This window comes from Ostrea edulis, chromosome 2, assembly GCF_947568905.1.
Source record: "Ostrea edulis chromosome 2, xbOstEdul1.1, whole genome shotgun sequence".
In the NCBI taxonomy this organism is placed as follows: domain Eukaryota; kingdom Metazoa; phylum Mollusca; class Bivalvia; order Ostreida; family Ostreidae; genus Ostrea; species Ostrea edulis.
The window spans coordinates 43,693,941-43,701,870 of NC_079165.1; the positions used below are offsets into that span (position 1 = coordinate 43,693,941).

Genomic DNA, 7,930 nt, shown 5'->3' on the forward strand with positions numbered 1-7,930 from the left:
GGTATTCTTAGTGAGCATTGCTCACAGTACCTCTTGTTTTAACAGGGTTTTTTTTTTTACAATAACTATCGGAAAAGACTAACAAAATTTATGTTCCTATCATGCATAAATCTAAATAAATCATTGATTTTGCAAAATCTGATGACATTATAGGAGGGTGGAATTACTTTAAGTTATGTTTAGTGCTGTGTGTATATAAACATGCACTCATATAATTATAGCTTCCCTCTTCCAGGGGGAGACATATTGTATTTGTACTTTCTGTCCGTCCTTCCTTCTGTCACAAAATCTTGTGAACGCTTCTCCACCTATATGGCTTATCAGATAGACTTGAAACTTTGTACAATGCTTCATTGTCATTTGCAGATGTGAATATTGTTGGGACGGGAGGATCCAATTGTTTTCCTAAGAGTTATAGTGGATCTAAGAGGGGTGGAAGATGTAAAATAGCTTATGAACTCTTCTCCTCCCATATGGCTTATTGGATAGACTTGAAACTTTGTACAATGCTTAATTGTCATTTGTAGATGTGCATATTGTCGGAATGAGAGGATCCAAAGTTTTTCCTAAAAGATATAGTGGATCTAAAAGGGGTGGAGGATGTTAAAATACCTTGTGAACACTTCTCCTATATGGCTTATCTGATAGACTTGAGAATTTGTACAATGCTTCAATGCCATTTGTAGATGTGCAAGTTGTAGGGACAGGAGGATCCAATTGCTATCCTTAAAGTTAAAGTGGATCTGAGGGGTGTAGGGTATAAAATAGTTTGTGAACGCTTCTCCTCCTATATGGCTTATCAGAGTTCATGTCTATCTTCCTGCCCATGCTTTCTCCTCCATACTATTCAATACATTAAGGGGGATGTTTCCTATATTTTACGAATTAATTGGTTGATTGACAACAAACTTGGTACACTTGTACAGCATATATAAGGAGTAGATGACCCCTATTGATTCTTAGGTCACATGGTCAGTCCACTCTTGACATAGGAAGATATTGTCTGCTCAATATTTTGAATTGGTGATACTACTATCAATTAAATGAGGCACGGGTATAACCCTTTCAATTTTGCAACTTGGGGGGCATATGTGTTTTAGAAACATCTCTTGTGTTGTATTATATGAATTACAGGTTTTAGTGTGCTCAGTTTAGAGAATAGCATAAAAGTATTTGATAATTAAATATCTTGCAGATTGGCAGTTTACTCCATGCACCGACAGGAATGATAAACTGTGATATTCGTAAATGGTGAGCATTTATAGTTTTAGCTCACCTGAGCCAAAGGTTCAAGTGAGCTTTTCTGATCAAAATTTGCCCGTTGTCTGTCGTCGTCGGCGTCATAAACGTTTTACATTTTCGACTTCTTCTCAAGAACCGCTGGACCAATTTCAACCAAACTTCCCACAAAGCATCCTTGAGTAAATGGCTTTCAAGTTTGTTCAAAAGAAGGGTCATGTCCCTTTCAATGGGGAGATAATCACAAAAATGCAAAAATAGGGTGGGGTCATTCAAAAATCTTCTAATCAAGAACCACTCGGCCAGAAAAGCTGAAATTTACATGACAGCTTACTGGCATAGTACAAATTCAAGTTTATTAAAATCATGGCCCCTGGGGGTTGGATGGGGCCACAATAGGGGATCAAAGTTTTACATACAAATATATAAGGAAAATGTTTAAAAATCTTCTCAAGAACCACTGATCCAGAAAAACTGATATTTACATGAAAGCTTTCTGACATAATGCAGATTCAGGTTTGTTCAAATCATGGCCCCCGGGTGTTGGATGGGGCCACAATAGGGGATCAAAGTTTTACATACAAATATATAAGGAAAATGTTTAATAATCTTTTTCTCAAGAACCACTGAGCCAGAAAAGCTGATATTGACATGAAAGCTTCCTGACATATTTCAGATTTCAGTTTGTGAAAATTATGGCTCCCAGGGGTAGGATGGGGTCACATGGGGGATCAAAGTTTTGCATACAAATATATAGGAAAAATCTTTAAATACATATGTATGAGCCAAAGTGACTCAGGTGAGCGATGTGGCCCTTGGGCCTCTTGTTTGTATGTGGCTGTGGTAGACAATTTTTAGTTCATCCTAGCTCCTAATTATTCAAATCCATTGGCCAGGGGTTGTGGGGAAAACATGATTTACATCTACATCCTTACTTCTGAAAACAATGTCCACTTCAAAACCATGTATTAACAAGACAACAGTATTTTTCCAGTGAGGAAGAAGACCATGAAAGACACCACCAGTTTATAAAAAAATCCGTTCAATAAATATATTAAACTTTACTGCTTTGGGGAAAGTATATTGATATATTGGTAAGAAAATAATTTTCTAAAGAATCAGCAGCTCACATTTTGATTACTTTGATATGATAGGAATTAGTCAATATATATTTTGGGTATGGATCCAAAATACACATCTTTATGAAGTTGAATGAACATGTTTGCTCAATTTTTACACACGTAGTGCATCACAGAACATATTAAAGCTTTCTAATCCGACTCTTTTATTTTTAGGAACTGGGACACGTTCTAAATATACTCAGGGACAGAATGATGTGCAGCAAGGCTCGTCATGGGTAGAGATACTCCCATTTAATATTGATACTTTTCATATCCAAGCATGTATATGGCTAGGTTGTATAATGTTTGTTATAATTATCTAAATTATGTCCTTCCTTCCATCTATTGTTCTGTGTGTTGATTTCTCACCACTCTGCAAGAAAGGGCATTCATGTCTATTTCATAGACGATCGATCCTACATGTAGTTGCAATTGAATCATAAATTATTCCCAAAGAGTTCATGATTTTATCATGTTTTGAATATAATATTTTTTCAATATCTATTTTACCAAATACAGAACACTGCAAGGCTTGCAAAATGAAGACCTCAGTAAAACAAATTCTAAATTATCCACTGTAAGGCTACTTACCAGTAATTCATATCTAGAACTTAAACATATCATCCTTGAAACAATAAAAACTAATTTAATATAGTATATTTATGTATGTTATGCTTTTTCAACCTTTAAATTTTTTAAAGACAGTATAGTTTATTATGATTGCACAATATTTAAAGTTTAAATTTTCATAGAATTTTGTTTGCTCTCCAGAATGGCAGCTCACTACCTGCCCCTAGTGATGTTAAAAGAGGCCATTGTTCTCATTTGTTCCAAAACAGGAATGGCATATGAGGAGGCCAACAGAAGATGCACCTCCACTGAGTGTGCACTCACAAAACGAATAAATTATTATTATTTCTTTTGTTTGTAATTGTATATTGTCAACAAGGTCAAAGGCACTTGATCCGATGCCAAACTTTTGCATTTCTTTTGCTTTGTGGTAAATTTTCTTCAGTAACATTAACATTGTTTAAATTGTTTTCTTTGGAGAGTATACATGTACACATGGATTATTTGTATATTAGAATTATAGCATTGTTTAATTCAACTCATTTTTATCATAGAGAGGTTATTATATACTGTAGGCAACGACTTGTAAAGGGTATACTGTTTTAACTCACGTGCAAGGCAAGGCAGTATTATGAAACTCTGTAGTTGATAAGGACATATATCACATATCGATATGCATATTTACAGGAAACTCTGATGTATTTTAAATCTGAACGTTAATTTAAAAGTGGGGAGAAATAGCATTGGATGAAAAAAGACACATATGAAGAAAATTATTCCATACGTAAATACTTTTAAGCTCACTTGAGCTGAAAGCTCAAGTGAGCTTTTCTGATCGCCTGTTGTTCATTGTCTGTCCGTGATTAAACATTTTATATTTTCTCCAGAAGCACTGGGCCAATAATAACCAAACTTAGCCAAAAGTATCCTTGGGTAAAGGGCTTTCGAGTTTGTTCAAATGAAGGGCCATGTCCTCTTCAAAGGGGAGATGATCACAAAAATAGGGTGGGTCATTTAATTTTTTTTTTTATCAAGAACCACTGGGCCGGAAGAGCTGAAATGTACATGAAAGCTTCCTGACATAGTACAGATTCAAGTTTATTGAAATCATGGCCTCCAGGGGTTGTATGGGGCCACAATAGAGAATCAAAGTTTTACATACAATTATTCAGGAAAAATCTTTCAATATGAGCCAAGGTGGCTCAGGTGAGCGATGTGGCCCATGGGCCTCTTGTTCAACATATAGAATAAATAGTTATGTTGTATTTCCCATGGAACATTGAAACGTTTAATGCGTTTACCAATTAATCACTGAAAGAAAGATAAAATTGTTGTTTCATATGTTTTATGAAAACTTAAAGATGTTTCATTTCTTTTCATGAAAGACCCCTTAATTACCCAGTAATATATAATCAATTCTTAACAGATTATGTAAATTTGATTTATATTAAGGATGTTTGATCTGATTACCCATCATTATCAATCTGTCTAATATAGCCATCATGTGTTACTATTGCTACGCAATCTTGGAGCATGAGGTAGAATGCGAACCAGCTCTTTCATAAGTACATGTATCTGGAAAATATTTCAATGTCAAAGGTTACAACAATGTAATAATGTAATCATTGTATGTCTAAGGTCTTGATAATAAAACTGTTATCTGTTCAACGTTTTCTTCTTAATTAAAATCAAGACTAAGTACCAGAGGAAATTGTGGAAAAAAATGTCTGTCAAATACGTCAAGCTCTTACATGTAGTAGTTGCAGATTCAACTATTTATAGAGATACTGAGTTATGATGCACACAAAAATGGGTCTGGCACAAAAATGTTGATTTAGCTCAAGATGACTGGAAAAGTCTATAACACAGAGAGACTGGGTGTTTATTCAATTGTGATTGATTGATTGAATATTGTTAAACGTCCCTCTCGAGAATATTTCACTCACATTGAGACGTCACCACTGCCGGTGAAGGGCTGTAAAATTTAGGCCTATGCTCGGCGCTTATAGCCATTGAGCAGGGAGGGATCTTTATTGTCCCACACCTGCTGTGACACAGGACCTCTGTTTTTGCGGTCTCATCCGAAGGACCGCCCCATTTAATCGCCTCTTACGACAAGCAAGGGGGTACTGAGGATCTATTCTAACCCGAATCCCCACGAGACTATTCAATTGTGCCTGATGATTAAACTAATAATAAACATGTATGGAAAATTTAATATCAGTGAAATACGATACTGTTGTACAGAGACAAAGTTGTATTTTATAGGCTAAGACAGTGTAAGGCTCTACAGGGACTAGGTTAGGCTCTACAGGGACTGGGTTATACTCTACAGGGACTAGGTTATACTCTACAGGGACTAGGTTATGCTCTACAGGGACTAGGTTATACTCTACAGGGACTAGGTTATGCTCTACAGGGACTAGGTTATGCTCTACAGGGACTAGGTTATACTCTAAAGGTGCTAGGTTATACTCTACAGGGAATAGGTTATGCTCTACAGGGACTAGGTTATACTCTACAGGGACTAGGTTATACTCTAAAGGTACTAGGTTATGCTCTACAGGGACTAGGTTATGCTCTACAGGGACTAGGTTATGCTCTACAGGGACTAGGTTATACTCTAAAGGTACTAGGTTATACTCTACAGGGACTAGGTTATGCTCTACAGGGACTAGGTTATGCTCTACAGGGACTAAGCTATGCTCTACAAGGACTGGGTTAGGGTTTACAAGGATTGGATTAGATGCAGTGAACTGGATCATATCCTAATTAGTATTAGAGTCAGGCCCGTGAACTCAATCACATTTTTGATTAGTGTTAGAATCAGGCCCGTGAACTCAATCACATCTTAATTAGTGTTAGAGTCAGGCCCGTAAACTGGATCATATCCTAATATCCAAAAACACTTCTCTAGGATCGTGCAAGGTTTTTCGAAATTCTCACCTTCACTTGCAAGTATATCGAACCTTGGACTTTGGACTATACAAGGCTATATAGATAAATGCCAACTGCTCTTTCTTGGCAGACTCTTGAGAGCGGACCATTCCTCTATTTTTTCCCAAATATATCGATTTATTACTGACACTCCTGTATCTTCAATGTTTTCACCAACCAAGACTTTATTAAAAACAGCAGAAAAATATCAACTCTCTGACACTATGAATTCCGCAACTGTCTTCAACAAAAAAGAATTTTCAAAAATCGTTGTGAAAACTATACGGTCAGCAGAGGAAAGACAATGGAGAGGTGCATTATCTGCTGATCCATCTCTGTCTACATTTGGAAAAATCCACACAAGACTATGTCCAAACAAACTCTGGTACCTGGTGAAAGAAGATCCGTCGAAACGGTTGCTATTTAATTTTCTCATACAGCTTTCATCTATGAAAATCGTTTCTAAATTGTGCTCATTCTGTGACAAATATTCGGATAACTACAACTTGCACATTCTCCTCGAATGCTTTTACACATTAGATGATAGACAATGTCTTTTAGAAATGATATTAGATATTATTGATGTTCATGAATATGTTCTTTTTGAAAATCAGGATACAGAAAAACAATATCTATCGTTACTGGGTTGTATTGATGAAACTAGTTTTAATGACATATCCTTTTGTAAATGGAAAGAAATAATGCTGTGTGTTGCAACGATAATATACAGAATAAGAAGTTGCTTTATTGTAGATTGCCGAAAGTTCTAGATGATTTGTTACCTAAATATATGGTTATATATATTATAGACATGTTACTTATATTCTCCACTATGTAAATATGTTCTATGTTTGATACATGTAATTTCCACAAACTCTCCGTTAAGTCGGAGGAAATAAAGAATATCTTATCTTATCTTATCCCAATTAGTGTTAGAATGAGGCCCGTGAACTCAATCACATCCTAATTAGTGTTAAAGTCAGGCCCGTGAACTGAATCATATCCTAATTAGAGGCCCGTGAACTGAATCACATCTTAATTAGTGTTAGAATTAGGCCCGTGAACTGGATCACATCCTAATTAGTGTTAGAATGAGGCCCGTGAACTCAATCACATCCTAATTAGTGTTAGAGTCAGGCCCGTGAACTGGATCATATCCTAATCAGAGACCTGTTAACTGAATCACATCTTAATTAGTGGTAGAATGAGGTCCGTGAACATGATCATATCCTAATTAGTGTTAGAGTCAGGCCCGTGAACTGGATCATATCCTATTTAGAGGCCCGTGAACTGAATCACATCTTAATCAGTGTTAAAATTAGGCCCGTGAACTGGATCATATCCTAATTAGTGTTAGAATGAGGCCCGTGAACTCAATGACATCCTAATTAGTGTTAGAGTCAGGCCCGTGAATTGGATCATATCCTAATTAGAGGCCAGTGAACTGAATCACATCTTAATTAGTGTTAGAATTAGGCCCGTGAACTGGATCATATCCCAATTAGTGTTAGAATGAGGCCCGTGAACTCAATCACATCCTAATTAGTGTTAGAGTCAGGCCCGTGAATTGGATCATATCCTAATTAGAGGCCAGTGAACTGAATCACATCTTAATTAGAATTAGGCCCGTGAACTGGATCATATCCCAATTAGTGTTAGAATGAGGCCCGTGAACTCAATCACATCCTAATTAGTGTTAGAGTCAGGCCCGTGAACTGGATCATATCCTAATTAGAGGCCCGTGAACTGAATCACATCTTAATCAGTGTTAGAATTAGGCCCGTGAACATGATCATATCCTAATTAGTGTTAGAATCAGGCCCGTGAACTCAATCACATCCTAATTAGTGTTAGAGTCAGGCCCGTGAACTGAATCATATCCTAATTAGAGGCCCGTGAACTGAATCACATCTTAATTAGTGTTAGAATTAGGCCCGTGAACTGGATCACATCCTAATTAGTGTTAGAATCAGGCCCGTGAACTCAATCACATCCTAATTAGTGTTAGAGTCAGGCCCGTGAACTGGATCATATCCTAATTAGAGGCCAGTGAACTGAATCAC

At 36.6% G+C, this 7,930-nt stretch overlaps 1 long non-coding RNA gene across 2 annotated transcripts; it reads left to right on the forward strand.

Annotated features, from left to right (window-relative positions):
* Window positions 1-6,784, forward strand: LOC130051694 (uncharacterized). 2 transcript variants are annotated; one of them, XR_008799978.1, is made up of 3 exons: window positions 1-1,251; window positions 2,535-2,596; window positions 3,132-6,784. It is a non-coding gene; the product is annotated as an uncharacterized LOC130051694 (long non-coding RNA). The 2 variants fall into 2 exon arrangements; XR_008799977.1 differs by having other exon boundaries at window positions 2,535-6,784.
* The last annotated feature ends 1,146 nt before the right edge of the window (window positions 6,785-7,930 follow it).